The sequence below is a fragment of the Lepisma saccharinum genome, chromosome 4, assembly GCF_977018435.1.
Source record: "Lepisma saccharinum chromosome 4, izLepSacc3.1, whole genome shotgun sequence".
NCBI classification, from domain to species: domain Eukaryota; kingdom Metazoa; phylum Arthropoda; class Insecta; order Zygentoma; family Lepismatidae; genus Lepisma; species Lepisma saccharinum.
The window spans coordinates 3934828-3959156 of NC_139232.1; the positions used below are offsets into that span (position 1 = coordinate 3934828).

The window sequence follows — 24329 nt, forward strand, 5'->3', positions numbered from 1 at the left end:
GCAAACATTGACATTGGCACCAATTGTTAACTCCTTGAACGGTACGATATGCCATTGCATACAGCGATCTTCTCTTCTTTGGTTTAGTATTACTTTAACTATACACATACGGATCTTGAAGAGGAGTTTAAAAGGAAACAACACGTTACACACAGAATCGCCTCATCAGAAATCTTAAAGGTAATTCCTAAACGGTAAGAGTTAAATCCGAGTATGTTTTCTTTGCTTTGAAATACCCAACGGAACAATTTATTCACCTATGCATGAATAACATCACATTTTAATCTCTGGTGATGGAGTGCGTGAATATGCTTCTAAAATAGTAACATTTGCGCCTTGCATAGAGAAGACCTACAACACTTTTCAATCAGAACCAGAATGTTTAAACGAAGAATACTACTAGTTAATTAGGCAGTTGTAAGTGTATGCGTTGAATGGCATACAAACATTAAACATGCCGATGTTGACAATCGAAAGCGTTGCCACATCTTTTCCATCTTCTCGTCACTTGAAAGGGACTGTACCGAATCTTTCGCCACCCTTGAAAATAACAAGCAAGGCGACAAGGGAAGAAAGCCCGCTTTCGTCATACTCCCCCTGTTCTGTTTAATGAAACGACAAGACGCTTGGCAACTCTCAATTAGCCTTCTTTGTCGGTGTGTAGTACATTCAATGATTTATGGTTGTGGTTTTCCATGCTGGGTGGTGGAATAACCGCGAGAGGGATTAAGCGTGAAACGGACTAACCGCAAAACGTAACACAGGATTAAGCGCGAGAACAACAAGCTCGAACGGAATAATAGGGAAGGAACAAGTTCGAAAAGATTAAAAGCGAAACGGATTTAGTGCGAACGGAATAGACGCGAAGGAATTAGCGCGAAAGGAATTATTGCGAAACGTATTAATCGCAAGAACCATAATTCAGTGCCGGAGTAAGCGCGAAAGGAACAACCGTGAGACGGATTTTAAGCGCTAAAGGAAAGGAGGAATCCCCGAAGTAAGCTCGCCTCCACCCGCATACATTCGAGGGTATGCGCTTAATATCCTGGTGTCTTTAAATAAACCAGGACGTCAGTTTCTCTGAATTTAACGGTTCCTCCGACTTTTTATTCTCTTTTTTTTACATCTTTATTTTCTATTTTCAACGCACAGTCAGTTTACAACAACACCCACTGATATGGACGCCATAATAACTGGTAACCAACAAACAGTTATGTTAGCACACGTTATGGATATTCACCGGCTGCGCAGAGCCGTTTACATCACTCTAACACTTCACAAAGTGGGCGGCATTGCAAAGTTTACCCATGAATACTAGCCTAATCAGCCGGAGAACACAAGATTCTAAAATACCTCAGGGCTTGCGGGGTGTGTGTATAGGACCAACCAGGTGACCAGGATGAGGGTGACCCGTTACAAAGTGAGAAAAGGAAATTACAAGAGATAAGAGATATTTATTACTTATTTAACACAAATTCTCGAAATTTAACAAAATAAATACAAAAGGGATTTTCTTCCTTTCTGTGATATCCGGGCTCTTCACTAACCCGGTGACAACAATATACATCTTTCTATAACAATTTTTAACGGGTTAGATCCTAAATAAACCTTTTTATCTCAGTTAGCCACCTAGATGAGCCAATCTCATATTAAATTTAAACATGTTTATTTCAGTTAGGTTTCCAGACTTACTTGAAACGTTTGCCGGTTAATATAATAACAAAACTTCTCTTTCTTTCATGTGCATATGCTTAAAATCTAAAAAGGGAAAGGAAAGAAACCGACCGGGGACTTCCTGGGGTTTGAACCTGGGAGTCGGTTTGATTTGTTGTTTTAAGTCCACTTTATGCACAGTAAGGCTAATCGGGACTGGACCTACAGTTTAAAGTGGGATCCGAACCACTATGTGCCTCCACCGGGTATCGAACCCGGGACACCTTGATTACAAAGTGACGACGCTACCACTGCGCCATCGCGGAGGCCCGAACCTGGGAGTCGGTTCCTGAACTAAATAAAACTAGGTTAAATTAAAAATAAACCTTTCCCCCCTCCCCTACCTTCCGAACATATGCTTATTTAAGGAAAGGAAAAACGGAGGGGAAAGGAAACCGACCAGGGGACTTCCCGGGGATTGAACCTGGGAGTCGGTTCCATCACAAAATACAAAGCAAAAAGAGGGGAGGAAAGAAAAGAACCGGCCGGGGACTACCCTGGTGTTGAACCTGGGAACCGGAACTTTACTGGACCACATCTATTACGGGTCTCTGGTCGGGGACCACCCGGGGTTTGAACCTGGGAACCAGAAACCTTGGGGGACCCAGCCGGGGACTTCCCGAGGATTGCTCCTGGGAACCGGGTCATTAAGGGCTTCATATTTTGAGGAGGGACCTGGCCGGGGGCTTCCCGGGTTTTGAACCTGGGAACCAAGTCCTCCATTGCTGCTACTGGGCTTCTCTGGCAAGTAGGCAGTTTCCTGGATGTCTGCCAGTTGACATCAGGGAGCCATAGAGAGACTGATTTTTCGGGCCGTGTGAGCTACTTATATAGGTAAAGCAGGTGGCGCTGATGTACCCAACTACGTCACAAATTTACACGTAGCAAACCTCATATATTTACATATTGCAAACTGTGATAAATTAGATTACCCAAATCCTTACTGTTAAAAACCCTAAACGTCAGAAAATATACATGTTAATGAAACACAGCTGATATAAAGCATTTACCAAACTTTTTAGACAACAATGAGCCTCGGCAGAGCGCAGATCAGATAAGATAACACGACAATGAACGATTATGCAGCATTTCAACAATCAGAAAAAAGGAGTTATCAAATCTTCGCTGACAAAACCAAAACAGTGCGTTTCATGAAAAATATATTGTAACTGCGGGCACGTTACATATTTAATACATAAATATAATAAGAAAAAGTATAGTATTCTACATATACATTGGTAACTTCAAACGGTTCAGTAGCGTTTCGTCAGAGTTACAGTTCGTCCGAAAGCGAAATTCGTAGAAAAATGCTACAGTTTGTCCGCGATGGTTTAATGAGTTGCGTTTCGTCCGAGCTTGGATCCAGAAATTTTAGTCATGGCAGATGGCAACACTTTCTCACTAGCTGACGACGGTGAAGGTAAGAGGTTATTAATATTTGCAAGTTCCAGAGGGAAATAAATATTAAAACCAAAAAGGAAAAATATTTTCTTGGATGGAACATTTAAGAGTGTTAACAAACAGTTTGCTCACTTGTACACAGTTCACGTAGATTTAGGAAACACTAGAGAAGAGACAAATGTTACGCCTGCAGTTTTTGCGTTGCTTCCCGACAAGAAAAAGGTTACCTACATTCGCCTATTTGAAGCTATCCTTAAAGTAGTACAGGAATGGATTCCTGAAACGGTGAACATTGATTTCGAGGCAGGAGCTATGGAAGCAGTCAAACATGTCTTTCCAAGAGCTAAAGTACAAGGTTGTTTATTCCATTTTTCACAAAGTCTGTGGAGGAAGGTACAGGACACTGGGTTTACGAGTATGTACAATCCAATCAGGAAGTTCGGAACTCCATCAGGATGTGTGCTGCCTTAGCATTCTTAAAGCCAACGGAAGTGGAGGAAGGATGGATTCATATCCACAGTGAGGCAGAAGAAAATGAATAATTTACAGAATTGTTCGACTACTTTGTGAACCAGTGGTTGGAAAATCCACAGGTCTCAATTAACATGTGGAACTGCCACCAAAGGAGATACAGGACAAACAACGCGGTTGAAGGGTGGAACCACCGATTGAACTCTGTCGTGGGTAAACCCACACCCCGAGTGAAAGATTTGTTTATGTATTTGAAGAAAGAAGCAGAACATTCAAATGCTAAGATTGTAAGAATTGAGCTGAATTTAGAAGGGGTGAAAATGAAGAAGAAATATGTCTCGATGGACAATAGAATTTTAAGAGCCACTGAAGCAATGGAGCAGTCAGGATACATAGCCAAATTGTAAAGAAATGTCTCTTTCTGTATCCAAATGGATTAAAATACCTTGAGATTATAGTTTATTATTAAGATGTAATCAACTTCAAAAAACTAAGTAGTTCTTTCCTTAGTAATAATATGATTAAATGTTTTTATCAGAATGTTAGAGGAATTAACACCAAATATAAATATTGAAAATTATGACATAATTTTTCTTACAGAAAGTTGGTGTAAACAAGATAGAGATTATTTTATAGATTTAGATCCAATGTACAGGGTGATAAGAAAAGATAGAAATCTGGATTTAAACAAACAGAAATCTGGTGGTGGTGGTTGTCTTTTATTTATCAAAAACAAGGTTCAGTTTATGATCTTGGAATCACCTTTTACAGAATTGGATGTAATTTGGGTAAAATTAATGTCAAATAATTCTGATCCAACCATAATAGGATTGCATTACTTGCCACCTGATTTAAACTGTGACTTGTTTGCAAACTACTTGGATTGGGTAGTTCAAGAAATGTTAATGAAACACAATAAAATAATTTTAGTTGGAGATTTTAATGCTGGTGGAATTGACTGGGCTACTGGAAATTTGTATTGTTCTAATTATTATGTTAAAAGAAAGGCTGAAAAAATTGTTGAAATCGCAACACTTTCAAATCTAATTCAGCACAATGTATCGTATGACCCTTCACTGCCTTTTAATGTTTTAGATCTTCTACTTACTAACATTTCCACTTGTAACATTAGTTTTAATGAACATCCTTTATCTAAAATTGATAAGTTTCATCCACCGTTTTCATTTTATTTTGAATTGGATAGGTCTAAAAAAGACAATATAGATACAAGGGAAAATAATATTTATAGATGTCTTAATTTCGCCAGAGGTGATTATGTGAATGTTTATAATGAATTGTTGCATTTACCATATATGGTTGAAATATCTAATGATGTACAACAATCTGTTATGGAACTGACTAGAAATGTGTATGCAATATTAAAGAACAATATTCCTTCAAAAGTTAAAAGAACAAACAATCAACTGCCTTGGATGACAAGGAAACTAAAGAGAATGATCAATAAAAAGAGAAGATATCATGATAAATTTAAACTTACAAATAAGTGTGAATATTACAGTACTTATTCCCAATTAAGGAAAGATGTTAAAAAGGAATATTCTAATGTAAAGGAGCATTACTACTACTCCTTAGAAAACAATGTTAATGGTGACAAGAATGCTTTTTGGTGTCACTTTAATAGAAAGAAGAGAGAAAATACTATCACTGAAATTATTTATGATAATGATGTACTGTTCAATGAATATGATATTGCTAATGCTTTTAGTGAGCTTTTTCACAAATCTTTCTCAAAAAGAAGTCATGTAAATTTTAAAAATATTAATCTTCATTCATACACCAACCTAATTGATGTACCTGTTATCTTGGAAAAGGATGTAAGTGATACAATTAACAAACTAAAAGGCAGGTCTTCTATAGGTCCTGATGGCATACCTAATTTTATTTTGAAAGCAAACAAGGATGTTTTTGTACCATTGTTAACTAAAATTTACAACACGTCACTTACTTCTGGAATATTTCCAGATATCTGGAAAAATGTGTTTATTGTACCTGTAACTAAAAACAAAGATGGAAAAGCCAATGATCTTAATAATTATAGACCAATTACTATATTAAATTCCATGGCAAAGGTTTTTGAACACATAATTGCTGACTATTTGTCTTTTTCTTTTAAACAATATATTGATGGAAATCAGCATGGATTTTTTAGAAAAAGGTCTACTATCACCAATTTATTGGTTTTAATAGACTCTCTTAAATCTAACATTAGGAAGCAATCCCAGACCGATATTTTATTTATTGACTTGGCTAAAGCCTTTGATAGTGTCAGCCATCAGCTATTAATTTACAAACTCGACCAAATGGGATTATCACCACGATTTCTGAAATGGTTTTCCAACTTTTTAGTAAATAGAAGTTTCTCTGTTAAGATTGGTGAAACAACTTCTTCTATAAAAGAAATACTTTGTGGAGTACCTCAAGGGTCGCCACTTGGCCCAATTCTGTTCGCTGTTTTTATCAATGATGTTACATTATGTTTTGAATCTAGCACATGTTTACTATATGCAGATGATATAAAAATTTTTAAGAGTATTTTAAATAATAATGATGTCGCTCAACTTCAGGCTGATCTCGATAGAATGACATATTGGTGCAAGATTAATGAAATGGAAATTAACTTGAGAAAGTGTAAAGTTTTAAGATGTACTAAGAAAGTTCATTATATAGTCTCAAACTATTTTATTTATGAAAATAAAATCCAAGTGTGCGACAGTCATAAAGACTTAGGAATAGTAATAGACTCCTCTCTCATTTTTGATGAGCACATTTCAGAAATTTGCAAAAGAGCAAAGAGAATGCTTGGTTATATATTTTTCTCATGGAAAGTTTTTAAAAAGGAAGATACCTTAATATTCCTGTATAAAACGATAGTTCGTCCTATTCTTGAATATGCAAATGAATTATGGTTTTTGACTGCAACCAGTCACCTTCAAAAAGTTGAATCAGTTCAAAAACTTTTTATCAGGTTATTATGCACAAAGTTTAAAAAAAAATTACTATGACCAACATTACTCTGAATGGTTATCACAGTTGAATATGTTTTCCTTAGAAGAAAGAAGAAAAATGAGAAGGTTAAATTTTGTAGAGAAGATATTAAATTTCCAAGTTGACAGTGAATACTTTATGAATAATATAGCTTATAAAATTCCCAGATATTCCCATAGGTATATCTCAATTCTCACATGCCTAAACAAGGCAAGAGGTTTAGTAGCTGATGTTGTTGAAACCTACAATTTGAATTTATGTTGATGTATAAAATTGTAGGATCCACTGTTTTATTTTATAATTATGTATTCAATTTTTTAATTTTGTATAACATAGTGGTTGTTTAATCGTGATCATCACTTCAATAAATATGATTATTATTATTATTAGAACAATACACAGTTAATTGCACAATATTATATAACAATAAACAATTATTAGTATCACAGATATAATGGATCTCATTGAAAACTGTAACTTGAGGTGTGGATATGCTAACTTGTTATGTTATGTTATTCTGCAGCTTATGTATTTTATTCGTGTAACTTTGTGCTTTTGTATTTGTATTTGACTTAGTGCTGTATAAGGTTTCATGCTGTGCTCAACACTTAAAATAAACGATTATTATTATATTTATATCAACTAACTGACAAAGCGACAGCTGCCGAGTGCGGTAACTCCATGGAGCTGTTAAGCATTTTAAATATTCTAAAAATAACTTAAAATATCCATAGATTATCAGTGCGGGTCCATGGGTCACTTATGACCCCCTGTCGTGCATGGCAGGCCCACCTCTATTTTCATAGAGGTAGGTGCCAATTTAAGAGGGCACGCAGTCCTGGCTGGCGCTGACAATAGACCTTATCGCACTGTAAACCTAAGCAGTCAACAATAGGTTTCACTATTAGGATGATGGTAGCAGCCTTCGACTCGGCCAGGTAATTGTAAGCTGCCGTTCCTGGAAATCGGACGACTTCAAACTTATACGAGTGACCCGTTCTGGTGACCGGAACAGGTCTTTGGTAAAGTTATTTTTATTTATGTAAGAATTTTAGTTTATTTAGTAATTAGTTAAACTATTAGTATTGTAGTATCATTTTGAGTTTTTTATGTTAGTTTGTGGTTAGTTTTAGTTATCTAACTGTTGTTATTTTGGGTATGTTATAAATAGGTATGACAGCCATTAGGGTTTAGATGTGGGTGATTTTATAGAAACTTCTTTGGGGGTTGGCTTTGATTAGTCTGCACGGACGCGCTAAATATAAGAGCGAAAGTAAAGTGTGAACGGAACAAGAGCGGATTGAACGCGAGGGGAATAACCACGAAGGAATAAGGGCGAAAGGTACAACCACGAAACAGATTAACTGCGACAATTTCACTTTCGCGCTTAATGCATTTCGTGGTTGTTTCGGCGATCCTCCCTCCGATTGGGGAAAAACGGAGGACGTTTAAAGGAGTCGAAAAGAGTAAGTGTCAGTGGTTCGCCAGGCAATTTCGTGTGTGGGGGATCAGGAGTGGAGGAGATATTTTCAAGTGGACCATGGCTTCGAACGTTCCTTCTGACTTTCTCCCTTAGCATCTCAACGTCTTTCTCTATCTCCTTCTTCCACTTTTACAACAGATGTTAACTCAGAAGGATTCGTCATACTCGTGTGAATTCTTTGTCAGAAATTCCCTCACGTTCCTCTGTTTCCCGCTTTTACTTTTGCCCATTCCGACAGGAACGTCCTGGTCTCCCCTATGACAGTGATATCGCTATCGCCTTGCAATAAGGCGTTCCGGGTTCGATCCCCAGTGGAGGTTAATTGCATCATGGTTCGGAGTACGCTATAAACTATGGACCCAGTCCCGTATCCTTCCTACCTGAGCATTAAGTGACTTTAGAAACTTCGACAGCAACTCAAGGATTGGCTTATCTAGAGGGGAAAATTCGGAAGAGGTATCCTAGGATAAAACACTTGAGTTCAAATATTGAATGCAGACTGTATTTTTTTAAAATTCAAAATGCTGTGAATTCTATAAATTAACATATTTTGCACATGCATACGGAGTTGAAGTATCTTCTGTAAAAATACTTCTTGTAAGAATGAATTAATGTGTAAAAACAGAATACGTATATTTTTCTTTGAAAAAAAAAACAACAACAGTTATTGATAAGTAAGAAACAGTTTGGAGACTCGCACGAGTGATTAAATTCGTATAATCCGCCCTATGTGTATGTTACAGGTCAGTGGCGGCGATTGGGTTCCAAAACCGGGGTGGGCAAGGTGCCAAAACTGGTGGGGGGGGGGGCAAAGACAGTATATTTCCCTTTGTAGATAAGATTTAGCATAGTGAAGGTGCAAAAGTGGTGAAAAGTGGGGGTTGACTCGCACCCTTATCGCCGCCACTGTTACAGGTGAAACTGACTAAAGAAACTATCAAATAAGTGTCTCAAATTTGTCCTTTTAGGTATGTAAGTTGTTATTCCGTGCTGATTGAATGTTAACAATAATCGTAAATTCACCTGAAACAAACAGCATGTTTCAATGAAATTGCAGTTTGCAACACTCTTTCAAGGATATTATAAATTGATATAGTGTCGTTACCTTCAGTTGTAAGCAGGTTGGATTCGAACCTCAGTGTCGCCGCCTATGCCAGCTCAGCCCTGACGTTCTTTTCCTGACCCGTCAGTGTCGCTTATGCGTCCTGGTTGCTCTAAGACATCGCTTCCTTCTTTGATGCTGGTGGTTCTGGGTTCGATTGCCGACACCACTCTTGCCTGCCAAAGGTCACTAGCACCACCGCTGCCTTCTCTCGAGACTGCGACACCTTGCCTGTGTTACCTCTACACAAGATTTGCCACTTCAGCTTTTCTGACGGCTTTATTCGCATCAATCCTCTTTCCACTTATTCTGCATAACCGTTTTGTCCAAAAGATCATAATCATCAAACTTCGCAAAACCGAATCCCCGCTTCTGATACACCTTGTCTGTGACAACTTTAACTGCAACAATGTTGCCAAAGTTCCAAAAAATAGTCTCAAGCAAACTACGAACACTTTCTTAACCGTTACGCCTATCCCTGTCTTTCCTATACCTTGCCGTAGAATTGCTTCATTTGGTTTCGACTTTTCTGCCATCCACCCTGTGTAGTCTCACCGCCTATTCATTGTCAACCATCTGAGCACGTGAATACGTTACGAATCCGAACCCTATTTACTTATTAGTTTCAGTGTGTATTTCTTTAAAAGAAATGATGATGATGATAATATTAATGATAACAATAAACCTAATTCATACACAAAAATTTTAGTTACCAAGAGCATTCCACGCGTATATTTTCTCCCGTATTATTAATAAAAGTCACAATAACAGGACGTGGTCGACTGTCTAGAATGTCCGTTCATATCTCCACATCCACTGTACCAAATATCATAGCAATTATGACATTAACAGAAATGCTTCATGTAAAAGAATCAGACGTTGCAGCGAAAACTCCATTTACTTCCATTATAAGCAGACAAATACCACGTAGCGAGAGCGACACCAGCGCCTCTAGCGGATCATAATTCAGAGGAACCGCCTGAGAGCGCAGAACCGTCCCGTTTACCACACTACACATTGAAGGCGCTGTAGTTTTAACCTAGAAACGAAGATTTTAGTGCTCAGAGACAGTTGTCGAACTTGTTAAGGAATGAATGAATGAATAAATTATTTATAAAAATTAGAAGTTTTTTACAGACATATTTTATTTTCTTCGTTGGAGTCTGTTCTCAATTTTGTTTTCTTATGGGTCTCATCCCCGTAATGCGTGACGGGTAAAAATAGCCTATATGGTAATGTGCCCATAATACAAAAATCAATCACTCAATCATTTAGAGAATTTTGTTTTGTTCTGTAAATACGTATCCCAATAAACAGTTTCCTAAACTGCTTACATTCTCTAGTTACTATAGAAGTACATTTCACAATTGAGGCTGTAAGATATGATACTTCCTTTTTCTTATTTTTTTTCCAAATGCATATAACACATCTGAATTTTCCAGGCTCCAACATCCTTCCTGAAAATCCAATGCAATGTCAAACTTTTTAACTGTCATGATCCATAATGAAATTTCGTAAATAAACCTCGGTTTGATCATAAGGTTGTTCATGCTAACCTTAGGGTTAATTTTCCCTAGAAACTCAATGTTGCCTACATCAATCGATTTCCTGTTCATTTGATTTCCGTTGTTTTTCAATTCTCGATCGAAACTGCCGAAACATTGTCCTCAGTGTCACGAAAAAGTAGTTTCCTTTTGTTGTTAATTTTCCAACATTTCCGTCGTTCCCACTCGCATTAACAACCACCGTCAGATCAAGTTCCGTGGAAATTTTAATTAGGCTTTCAGTTTTTATATTGAAATTTAAATAAAATACCAGAACATACTATGGGATAGATTTTATAAATAGGGTAGTTACTTTTCAACCAAAGCTTTTTACTAATACATTTTACTTTCAAATGTAATAATGAAAACAAAACAAAAATGTTTATTATGTGCGACAAATGGGGTGCAGTTGAAACATCCAATTTTCAATATTTCTCGAAAATTACATTTTTCTAACATTTTGCAAATTTTCTGTTTTTGTTCAAAGTTGGGGACTGGTATTACACGTCCTCTAAGAGTGGTCTTTTGTCGTTCATCCCTGAAAATTTGGTCCATCCAACGTCCACAGGGCTGGTGCTTTGCTTATACATACTTATTATTTTTTTTCGCTCAAGAAGTAAAAGCCGATTTTAAACGTAATGATTGCAGACTAAATTTCGATTTTTTTTCTTTTTCTTAACTTTTATTATTGACAGGTAAAATGCATAAATTTTACCTCCACTAAAAGCACCGTCATTCCGAAGAACAAAATGATTTCATCTCTATACGAAAGTTAAATCTCTAGCAACCATTATTTTCGGTGCTTCTTGACAATTTGGAAAGCGCGCGCCTGTAAAGTGCCCGTTTGGAAGGTTATTGCACACTTCCGAGTAAAAAATTCCGTGTGCCTTTCCGAGGGTAGTCTGCCCATGTACCGCATCGCCACGCTCCGAACCACGTCGCCTCGCGGAGTTTTTCATGCTCGGATACAGCGGGGTTGAGCATGACGCTTGCCGGAGGTAAACGAAGAGACGCGGAATTACACGAGAGGGCATTTGGAGACCCAACAAACGGAAATTGTCCAATCTAGAAACCTGCAGACTTCTCGCACGGAACTTCTGCGCTTCAGTTTCTCACGTTTCGCTGTTGTGGACGTTACACCATTTGATTTCAAATAGAACCAGCCAATAGAAGTTCTGTTGCCACGTTTCCCAGCGTCTCAGTGGGCGTTAAGTTTAACACGCGGGAGAGACTTCCGTCCGCTAAAGCAGAAAGTAATGGGCGTAAGTAGGGGGACAGCTAACTGCGTGATACTTAAAGAGCTGGGGCTAAATAGAGAGACAGTATACAGATGAAGTCTTATTTTTCAACTGTCACACGAGGGAAGCACCACGCTGAGAGGTCACTAAAAATGGAAATCAGACAGGAAAATGTTCGACACTTTACATGGGAAATAAAGAATCTATTGACCAAGAGTGGCATGGAGTGGGTGTGGGAATCGGAGGAAACAGAGGGTGTAGAAATATTAGCCTGTTGTCAAAGAAGGACAACATTAAGGGAACAACTAAGAGTAAGGGAATGGGAGAGTCACATGAACCGATGAACCAATCGGCTTTGTCCAGTTGCCGTGGTGAAGGGAAATCCTCGTGGTCTTCTGTGTTGCCAAAGATTTCGTTTCGAGTAGTTTTCGAAACAGGTGGCACTCTCAACAAGGCCAAGCACGGCGATGCCTAATGGTTGCCGCCGCGTAGCAAATGATTGAGTCTCCGATTCCCTGTCTCTCCCTGAAATGCGAGCGAAGGGTGAATGTGGACAGCAAAAGGTGTTGTGTACGACCGGACAAAAATCGCGCGTGTTACACTTCCCCCCTTGAAACTCCAACAACTGGAGGCGAAAAGTCTGGGGTTTCCTGAAGTTCATCCTTTGGCCGGTCGGGCTTTAGCTTGGTTCAGGCACAACGTCATCAGTGTTTCAAAGGCACCAGAGACAATTTCACACAGATAAAACAGCGACAGCGAAAAATCAGACAAAACCGAGGATGGCTCGGTAGCTCAGTTAGTAGAGCAATGGCACGGTATGCCAGAGACGCGGGTTCTGACATTTCTACGTAATAAAAGAGCGTATATGATCATATTTTATTAATTCAATGAAATTTTGTCTGCAATAGAAAAATGGTTTGTACAGACACGGACACTGCTGGTTGTAACAACACATTTGCTTCCAATGGAATTGTTAAAACTCAGAAGTGTCCGTTACTGTACAATTTCCTAGATCAGTATTACTCTTTTCATGTATATGAGATTTACACTCTCATACATTTGGTTCTCTTATCCTTGCTTCCTTGATTAGATTGATTTGCTTTATTTTACTTCGCTTCTTGTGCCACTTTTGGCTAATTAGCGAAGATTAGTATGAATGATGATATGATGAAATTGATGAATGACACTCACAAACATCCATGCCCAGGTCAGGATTCCAACCCGGTACCCCTGTCGTCGTAGCGGGATGTGCTAACCACTCCGCCACGGCAGCTGGTCTTTCCTTGATTAAGAACAATCACGAAAGAAGAAATGAAACTTGGTTTGAAAATATGACAAGAAAAACACTCATGAATTATGTGCACTTCTTGAACTTATTGGAACTGTTGTGCCTAGCCCATTGCCACTTTTCCTATAATCCCAGATTAAATAACGTAACACGCTGACAGTGTTGGATCTACAATGTTAACCGATAATTCCGAGCTCCTCGCGAACGGATAGTGTTAATTGCAATTCACGTATCTTAATCTTCTTGCTTTCAGATTAAGAAACAACTCCGTTGGCGGTTCTAAAGAAGATATTCTCAAAAATAACAACATACCGCGAGAAAGTAAAAGTTCTCTCTTTAGCAAGAAATTATCGTGAACTATCTCTGCATTTTTACGAAAACTAACCGACCACTAGCCGTAAGACTAGACTAAACCACACCAAACGGACGCCAAGAGAACCTTCAAGTTCTCCTCTTGTCCACGAAACGTAAGAATGCCGACCTCTGCTACTCAGCCGGGTTCTTCGTTTAAACTGTAAACATGGTGTTAATGCGACACAAACAGTGTTCCCAGGGGGTCCACAACAAATGTTGGTTAATGTTTAATCTCAGTGGAGTTAACACCACTGATGTTAAACGCTGACCAAAATGTGGTGCGGACCTTCTGAGACCAGTGCTTTTCCGGTGACAAGTAATCGTGAATTTTCCACCCCCTAACGGGTTGAAAAGATCAGATTTTAAAAGTTACTCGTTTTCGTCTGACTACCATGCAAGAGACCCGGGTTCGATCCCCGACGGAGGAGAACCAGGATTTTTTTCTCCACCTGTTCAAGCGACGCCAACCAAGCGTCGTATAAAGTGGGTGCCTGGAGTTAACTCTGGGGGTAGAGGCGGCCAGGGGCGTGGTGCTGATCACATCACCCCCAACTTCGGCTGTGATCAAGAAAGTGTGGGGTGCTAACTCCACACCCTCTTACGCCTTTATGGTGTAGTGCAAAGCACAGGGGAGCACTTTACTTTTTACTCGTTTCAAGCAGCTTGCTTCTGCACTCATGTAGCACAGCGATATAGCAAGCCATACTAAAATCTTTATTAGAAAGATATTACACTGACAATAAACAATAATATTTAACATGAAGATATACTAATAAAAATCTATCATGTTGTGATGTAATTATTACAAGGACTGGGCAATTTTTCAGTCGATTCACCTTGTAAAGTTACTTTCATATTCCAATCCTTCCGCAATTGGTTGAAGAGTGGGCTAGTTTTACAGTTTCAATGAAGTAGTCGTTCCTCGCCCTCCCCAATTCAATAATACAAAGTCATAATTTTCACAAATTCACACCTTTTGATTCCCAAGACCGTCCACACGATAACCTGGTAGCCTGTTGTGAACAGGAACTATTTTCTGATGACGTATGAAATCAGTACTTAAAGGATTTACACCTTACTTCCCCAGCGATTTAATTTCCCAGCAAAATAAAAAAAAGACAGATCAATTAAGGAGAAATTGCTCCAAAGAATATGCATAGCAGAGAACAAACATCCTGATCATATTGGGTACAATTAATATTGATTTGTTTGATTTCATTAGCGCAATTCGTGTTATCTGTATAAAATATAAACTGTTCATGCATTCTGGTACTGGAATTTTAACTGAAGTGCATTAGAAATGATGAATGATGGTAATGGTCTGACGATAGGTAAAGTGATAGAAAATAAATTTAGTTTATGTTTGTCTGGCATGAGATACGCAGAAACACACGAAAAGGTTAGAGACAGAGAAAGAGGGGGGAGATATTTTGTGTAGGGATGGGCGAAAGAGAGAGAGATAGAGAGAGGATGGGGAGACAAAAATTTTAGACAGAGGAGGAAAACAAAAGAAATTAGAAAGAAAGGAAAAATGTAGAGTCGAAAATAAATGGATGAGAGAGAGAAAGAGGGAGAGATGAAAATTAATGGAGAGAGAAAATAAATAAGGGTAATAACACACACGAAAATTAATTAAGAGGAAAGCTACGAGAAGATATAAATAGGGGAGAGAGAGAGAGAGAGAGAGAGAGACACGAACGGAAAGAACTAGAAAGAGACATGAAAATAAATGAACAGAGGAAAAACGAAAAGAGATAAATGGAGAGAAAGAAATACTAAAAGAAATAAGAAGGGAGAGAGACGAAAGGAAACAACTGGAAAGAGAGACACAAAAATAAACGAACAGAGGAAAACGAAAAGAAATAAATACAAAGAAATGCGAAAAGAAAAAAATAGGAAGAGAGAGAGAGTGACGAAAGGAAAGAACCGGAAAGAGAGAGACGAAAATAATTGAACAGAAAAAAACGAAAGGAAATAAATGGAGAGAGAGAGAGAGAGAGAGAGAGAGGTGGAGGAGGGGAGAAAGATAAATAAATAACGGAAGAAGAGACGCTAAAAGAAATGAGGAGAGGGGACACGAAAGGAAATGAAAAGACCCGAAAGAAAGAACGCTAAAATGAAAAGAGAACGAAATAATACAATAAAATATGAAAGTCAGATCTAAAGAAAGAGAAGGAAGGAACGGAATTACGAACTAGAGAGAGAGAGAGGAAATAAAGTGTCCCCTGCGAACGAAATTGAAGCGAAGCGTCCCGAACACGCAGGCGAGTTGAGGCTGCCGATTCAACAGGTGATCTCACGATAATGCAGGCAGCGTCGCTCTCCGCTCCCGAGCGAGAAAGCCCAGCCGTGCGTCGCGACGCCTCCCTGAAACACAATCACAACCACTTACCTTTCTTTTTTGTGACCGTGGACCTTCTCGGCGTGGATTAGTGCTTGGGTGGTTGGTGGCGGGAGCTACCACGATGACACTTAAAGAGCGGGTTCAAGTCCCGTGGCCAACTTATATAAGCCGGGACGCCTCCGACGACATTGTGATTCGCGCCGAAACGCCCCGTCCCCTCCCAGTCCGGTATCCCATTGGCTTCCGACATCCGTGACGTCACACCTCGTTTCCTTTTCATATTTTCTTTTTTTTCGCGTTTCGGAAAATTTCGGTGCCGTTACGGTTAGCGGAGCAATTTGCGAGGTTACCTGTCTTCGCTTAAGTCTGTCATCGACCGCCTCGGACTGTAAATCTTTTGTTTTATGCGTGACGTGCGGAGGGGAGCGGAGGGGGGGGGGTAATGGACAGTATGTGAAGACGAAAGTTTGTGTTTCTTCGCACGGCAATAGATCTTCTGCACCCAAGGTACCAACATGTCGGAACCTTATCGACTGGTGAAGTTCAAATGTTCGACTTTTTATGGTACCATAATCTGGCTTTAAGCACCAATTTATGCACTGAAATTGATCTGGACTTGCTCAATCATAGAATCCTATCTGTGACCTCCGTATTATGAAGTTCTGTTGCTAGGCGATATCGAGTTTAGGTGTGAAAAACCAAGAGCAGGTGGTTTCAAAAGATTTTTTCATTTGGATATTTATTTGGGAGGTAAAAGAAATCACCACTTCTTCACACATTTTATTTCGTTCAATGAAGCACGTAAAATTACAATTTTAAAACAGTCAAAAACATTAAGAAGTTTTACTACTATTTTTCAGGAAAAATGTTGTCTATAATTTACGGCGCCAGCTCGGTGGCCGACTTTCGTTCTCGCCACCGAAGTTCCCGGGTTCAAATCCAGTCGTGGGTGTGGATATTCTTTGTGAATGTTCATAAATTTCATCACAATTCTTAGTCTAAAATCCGTGACTATCAGAAAGCGCTACGACGCCGGGGGACCAGGTTCAAATCTCGACCTCGCCAAGGGTGTTCTTTATGATTGTTATTTCATCATCACCCATCCTCATCTTTGCTGTTAGTCAAAAGTGGCAGAAAAGAGAAATCATAAATCAAGCAATTACTTTGCATTTATTTCATTATTGTGAACCAATTTATATATCAGTTTTAATTTCATTAAGTTCATTCTTTTGCTTGCTTTTAGGTACTTTTTTTCGAAACTAATAATTTATAATAATAATTACAGTAATTTTATGGTAGCAAGAATTTACTACGCGAAATAAAGAATCATCGTATGTTGTGAGAACAATGAAAGATATTACTATGTAAGCCTCAAAAGTATTCGCTTCGGTTTAATTAGATTTTACTATTTATTTTTGCATTGCTTTACGTAATTTTCACCTTTCTGCAAACTGAAAGAATTGAATGATTACTTTACGTGTGTATTAGGAAGGTCGTGCGTTCGAACCCAGCTACCGGTTGGTTTTCCTTCATTCATTCCAAGCACATTCTAAGAAATTGAGGAAATCCACTGATAGTTGCTTTCATTTTCTTTCCTTCTTTCTTCTTCCATTATTTCTGTTTTCTCTATTTTTCTTCCTTTTTATTTATCTTCCGTTCTTTCCCTATCTCTTTCTCCCTCTTTCTCTCTCTTCATTTATTTTCCACTATATTTCTTTTATTTCCTCTCTCTCTATCCCTTCTCCCTATCTTTCTATTAATGTCTCTCTCTTAATTCTTTTCACTATATTTCTTTAATTCTCTCTCTAATTTTTGCTACCTCCATTTCTTTCCAACCATGTTTCATTAACTCTTTTCCTTTTCTCTAACTTCATTTCTTTCCCACTGCCTTCCTTTTACTCTCACTCTCGCTTCTTCCCCTCTTGCTTTCCTCATTCTCTTAATTTCTTTCCTACTCTCTTTCTCTTTTACTCTTGCTTTCTCTCACTCTTTCGTTTCTCTAATTTAATTTATTTTCCATAACCTTTCTTTTACTCTTTCTCTGTCTCTTCAAATATTTCCATTATCTTTCTTTTGCTCTATTTTTCTTCCTTTTTCCTTTTCTCTCTCTTACTTCTTTGCCTTATCCTTTTCACTATCTTTATCTCTCTCTCTGTGCCCATCCTTTAATTTTCTATCTTTCTTTTCATCCATCTCTGTCTTCTTATCTTACTCTCTCTTCTATCATTTCTTTCACTCACTCTTTTCTTTCTTATATTTCCGGTTGCAGTAAACTCGGTGCAAATAAGAGATGCCAAATGAGGCAAGTGTCGCCACCACAAATAATTTCAAATACGCATAGACTGAACAATATTTTTTCCAGACACCATTTTCGGATTGGTGGGAATGTGTTCACATGTCCATATACCATCGGATATTGGAGAAACGAGGGGAAACAGTAGTCTGAATCGTGATAATGAAATAATTTGCAAATGAATTTAAAATAAGCAACGAGTGCATTAATTCCCATATAATGGTAAAAGCAATTTGTGTCACAGTATTCTATTAGGTAAACTGTGTCAGAAACAAATTAAAAATAAACTATGAACTGAAATAATGTAAAAATAATGTTACTTTTTGCTGCTGAATAGAAGATTGATAGAACATGACCACATCATATTTTTTTTAAGATTGAACCTAAAATTGCCTCTATCAGTTTTTCAACGTCCATAATGGCATCTGGAGAAGGAATTGTAATATCAATACATTAATCGTACATTAATTGTTATAATGTAAAACCAATGCATAAAAGAAGCCGTTAAGTTACGGAGAATCTTCAAACCGAATTGACAAGCGACCCTCCGTGGCAGAGTGGTTAGCCCAGCGCACTAATCGTCACAATTAGTCAAAAGTGGAAGAAAGCGACGTGAAATAACCTATTTCGATCAAACCTAGCTACTGTTCATAGTGGGTTACCTGCCTTAAGGGAACACCAAACACAACGGACTGATGAAGATGGTTTCCAAGACATCGGACAACAAATTCCAAGAACGCTTTGTTTCCTTAGAACTGCGCTCAAAACTATGTCGGAAGACCATCTCTGTACCAGTATCGACTCCTCCCCTATCATTTTACAGAGGAGAAAGTCATTAGTTGTCCTTATCAGTGTGCCCAAACGACTTTTCCTTGAGCAAGGAATTAGCATTATCACGATGATGTAACACATACCAACTCATCCTGCCGGCATGTGTAGCGGTTAGAGTGCTGATGCAGGGAGAAGACTTCGTTCGAGAGCCAAATAGTTCGCACGGACGACGCTAGATAGCGTACGGAATTGAGAGCTTCTTCGCTCGAGCGAATAACACTCGAACAGGCAAAACAAGCGGTATACGCTGCAAGCCCCAAAGTACACGTATAACGTCATTTGTTTGTTGTAGTGGACCCAAACGCTCCAGGGTGGGTGACTCTCGAACGAGTGCTAGCGAGCGAGAGTGGTCCCATGCAATACTCTAATTGCGGTACTTGCATTTATTTATTTAAGAAATTGAAGGTAACATGTATATTACCCATTTATGGCGTTCATTATACAATAATTTTGTGATAACATTATTGATTTATTGCACAGATCAATGTAGTATATAGACAGAAAACACTTAACAAACATACAAGTCTTATGTTCTATCGTAATTTTAGTATATTCCTTTTCATAATTGCGTCGGGCAAAGTAAGTCCACTCTGTTTTCACTTTTGATGATATCATTAAATGTTTTACACATATTCCAAATTGGGGATATTGCCAGAGCGTTGGTTCTATTACGACGGAGGCTGAAGAGTTGCGTTCTTGGTCGTAATTTGCTTGAGGGGACGTAGAAATCGAGCTGTGACAGGGCGAAAGGAGCTTCAATGAGATTATTTAAAATTTTGTGGAGGAAAATGAGCTGATGCATGATGCGTCTGTTGTTGAGAGTTGTTAGGTTAAAATATCTGGAAGGCTCTCACGGGATTCCATTTGAGCGTAAATACCATCTAGTTTGTACTTTACGTGTCTTAAGCATTTACTTTGAATTTGTTGTTGTTTATATCTTGCTGGGTTTGAGGGTGCCACACTATGCTTGCGTATTCAATTGTCGCTCTAACGTAAGCATTATAGAGCATCATTAAGCTTCCGACATTTTTGAACTCTTTGCATGTCGCATTATAAATCCCAGAAGTCTTTAAGCCTCCTTTGTTACAAAGTTAACGTTCGCGTGAAATGTAAGTTTAGAATCAAACAGAACTCCTAGATCTTTGATTGTTTCTACCCGATTTAATTTTTGTTTATTTATACAATATTCGTATTTTATTGATGTAGTGTTTCGAGTATAAAACTTTTGGTAACATTTTTTGCTATTTAAGATTAGCTTGTTGCTTTCGCACCATTCTACAAGACTTTATGTCAACTTGTAACTCGGTGCAGTCACTGTAACTGCAAATTTTTTGTATATTTTTAAATCGTCCGCAAAACGTAATTTATCCGATTGATTCAGATGTTCATGAAGATCATTTATGTACATGAAATGGAATAAGGGACCAAGGTTAGAGCCTTGGGGAACTCCGGATGTAGCTTCAAATTCATCGGAAGTATTTCCCTGAAACGTGACGTACTGTTTGCGGTTTGTTAAGTAGGATTGACACAATTGTAACATCGGATTCGATAGATTGTATGATTTCAGTTTTTCTATTATGATTCTATGGTTTACGGTATCAAACGCTTTCGAAAAATCTGTATATATTACATCTACTTGAGCTCGGCTATCCATCGCAGTTGCGATAAAATGAGTGATTTCTGATAGTTTGGTACAGACAGACTTTTTACATAAGAAACCATGTTGATAAGGAGAGATCACTGATCGTATGTGATAGAGCAAATTCTTTACAAGCACATTTCTTAAGAGCTTGCTTGCTTGGCAGGTGCTGCCAGGACTGCTATCGGCCTGTAATTCTCTACATCATTTTGCTTAATTGTTTTAGGTATCGGGATAATTTTTGATATTTTCCAAATGTCTGGAAATGTTGATGTTGAGAGCACAAGATAGAACAGCGTGTCCTGGGAGTATTTGAGTATCTCGCCGCATCCTTTAAGTATGTAAGGTTGAATTTTATCGGGACCAATAGTTTTTTTTCGGTTTATGATTTTTTATGCCATCTTCGATTTCTTTAAGACTAATATCTGATAGGTTGGGTTTATCGATTTCACTGTAAGTTTGAATATTCAAAGTCTTATTTTTTCCATTATCCTGCCGGTACACCGATTGAAAATATTTAGCAAACGCTGTTGTTACTTCTAGAGTATCAGAAAGTACTTTACCTTGATATTGAAAATGTTCTGCTCTTTTTTTGGCAAAGCTGAAAATGAAATTAGGGGTATGAAGTATGTTATACTCTGTGCTTGAAATATAATGCGTATATGCTTGTTTAATCCCTCGTTTAACAATATTCCGAAGTTCTTTAAATTTCTCATAATGATGTTCAGCGTGGGGAGCGTTATTTCTCCATTTTTCGTGATATGCTTTTTTCCTGATATTCTTTATAATTTCCCATGAGAACCAGCTCGGAAATTTATTTGGTTGAGTTTTCGTTGAAGGTACGTATTTGTTAAATATGTCACACACCATTTCATAGAACTTAACAATAGCGGAATTAATATTAGTGTATTTCTTCAGATCATTCCAATTTACAGCTCTCAAGAGATTATACATTTTTTAAAAATCTGCATTCCTAAACTTATAGTTATATTCTGCTTGAATTGGATTTTTCGTGATAGATTTAAATTTAGTCATAGAAGTGTCAATATTTAAAGCTGGGTGATGAATGTCTTCTGGCACGAGAGTATCGGATTCCCTTGCGACTGTCATGCTATTAACGTTACTTAAAACCAAATCTGACGTTCGTTCGTTATAATTTTTTATGTCATTGAAGCTGTTTAGTAGGTGGAGTGACATGAAATGACTCAATTTTACGCAAGCTTCGTTTGAGAATAAGAGATTGCGATGCGCCTCTGATATCTGAGGGAAATTAAAATCCTCTGCAATAATAAGGGAAGACCCCTGCTCATAAAGTGATTCTAAAGTTTGATAGAAGGAACTGTATACAGATCGATTCGTATTTGGGGGGGAAATAGACTACACAAATATGCATTCGCTAATTTTTACTAACAAATAATTTATCGGAGGGTCAATTACTGGCGTTTCTATTTCGATAGCTCGAAACGCCCTGTTTACAGCCAGAAGTATCCCTCGCTCCAAACCTTTGTCAGAAAACATTGAAAAACTCTTATTTAGTTGGAGAGAAAAGTGTCTATGTTATATCAGTATAGCGGTTTCACGTAGGCTAACATAAGATCATTATTTACTACGTTTATTTAGTATAGTGGATAGGTGTTAAGTTGTGTTAAGTTTTACGCACTTCGTTCACAAAAAGCTTTATTAAGAATTACGAGTTTAGTCACAAAGTTTACTCTCTGACTGGTGAGAAAAATCTCATTTCTGGAATTTTGAAAAATCACCTTCATTTTACACTCAATTTTTTCGATGAAACACACTTTCTTTAACCATAGTTATTCTGTTCGAATACTAATAAACTTAACTTTATTTATGTCATTAACTATTAAAGATAACATGTTTTCTGCTCTGTTGTAACTTGAAATGAATAATGCCAATTTCCAGGGGGATCGACGGACCTGTTCGATTCCCCTGACAACTCCCACGAATATGTGGAATTGCAATTTCGTGCCTCTGGATCATTTCCTTCTTAGTTGGACTCAGAACTTTTCAGCAGCCACCACTCGTAAAGAGCGATAAATAGAGGAAATGGAAGAAGAAACAGAAGGAAGAAAAAGATGTATAAAGAGAGAGAGAGATATAGAAGAAAGAGTGTGGAGGGAAATAAAGACGTGGGAGGAACAGAGAAGACAGAAAGAGATTAATATATGTATAAAGAGAAAGAGAGATACAGAGAGAGAGAGAGAGAAGGAAAGAAGGAGAGAGAAAGAGAGAGAAGGAAAGAAGGAGAGAGAGAGAGAGAGAGGAGCATAAAAAGAGAGAGAAGAGCGAAAATAGAGAAAGGAAAACTATGTAGAAGGGGAATTGTTTGTTTGTTCTCTTTAAATTGTTGTTTTAAGTCCATTTTTTGCACAGATAGGCTAATCGGGACGAGATGAACAGTTTAAAGTGGGATCCGAAACTGTTCAGTGCATCCCCACCGGGTATTGAACCCGGGATCTTGTAAATAGAGGGGGAGAAAGACGTTAGGAAAAGAAAAGAAAGAAAGATAACATGAGAGAGAGAGAGAGAGAGAGAGAGAGAGAAAATGAAATCAAGACGGAAATAAAGAGCAAGAAAATGATAGAGAGAGAAGAAAGATAAGAGTAACAAAGATGTAGAGAAACTAAGAAGAAAGAAAGAAAATGAGACAGAGAGAGAAAGAGAGAGGAGTATAAATAGAAAGAGGTGCCAAAGGGTAACGAAAGCCAGTTGTTGGTGGGATGCCTCTCTACCTAACATCCATGCCAGCAGTGTCTACATAACAAGATCCAGATTGCCTGCTCCAGGTGTCTTAGAATGACATTGTGATACGTAGAAACCACATGAAAAAGCAAGTAATTATATCCAATTACATTCGTATATATGTTATATTTATGTGTTTACCACTTCTGGGAAAGGAAGGGCCCAACATTAGCTCTGATGTAAAAAATACATAAAATAAAACAAAAAACTACGAATCAGAAATGAAAATACTTTGTCTAGTCCAAGTTCTGGAACCCAGAACGAGTGCAGAGCGCCTAGGCATGGTACGGAATTTGTGGATCTTGTTATGGAGATCCATCTCTAAAGGACATGTTTGTTCGTTAGAAAACAAGGAGCGATGGCAGCCTCCAAGCAAGCACATACGACCACACACATATTCATATCCCCTCCCCCCATCGAGTAAAGGAATGCGGTGAAGCACACATCTCATAACTGAAGGGGTAGACAGAATAGATTCATATTGCATGTATGTCAGAAGTAATTTCATTTTGTTCCTCCTGAAGCTTTTCTCTTGTTCATCAACATTCCAACATCCATTCAACAACATCATCCCGATGGCATAGTTGTGACGTCACCTTCTAATCGAGGGGTCCGGGTTCGATACCTGGTGGAGGCACTTAGAGGTTCGGATTCCACTTTGAACTGTAGATCCAGTTCCGATTAGCCTATCTGTGCATAAAGTGAACTTAAAACAAATATTCAAATAAAAAATTCAATGGAAGAATGAGAAAAGAGCTACATCGCAGTATCTCCACTTGCTGGTCGTCACTCTCCACATTAAACTCATAGTTCTATGAATTTTGGTTTGTACTCTTTTACCAATGGTAATTATATTAATTAT

At 38.1% G+C, this 24329-nt stretch overlaps 1 protein-coding gene across 1 annotated transcript in view; it reads right to left on the bottom strand.

Moving 5' to 3' along the window:
- CNMa (CNMamide) overlaps positions 1-16066 on the bottom strand; it is a 130187-nt gene extending 114121 nt beyond the window's left edge. Inside the window, exon 1 of the mRNA XM_083121545.1 lies at positions 15993-16066. The gene's annotated coding sequence lies outside the window, so the exon portion shown is untranslated. The remainder of the gene's footprint in view (positions 1-15992) is intronic.
- Between the last annotated feature and the right edge of the window lie 8263 nt (positions 16067-24329).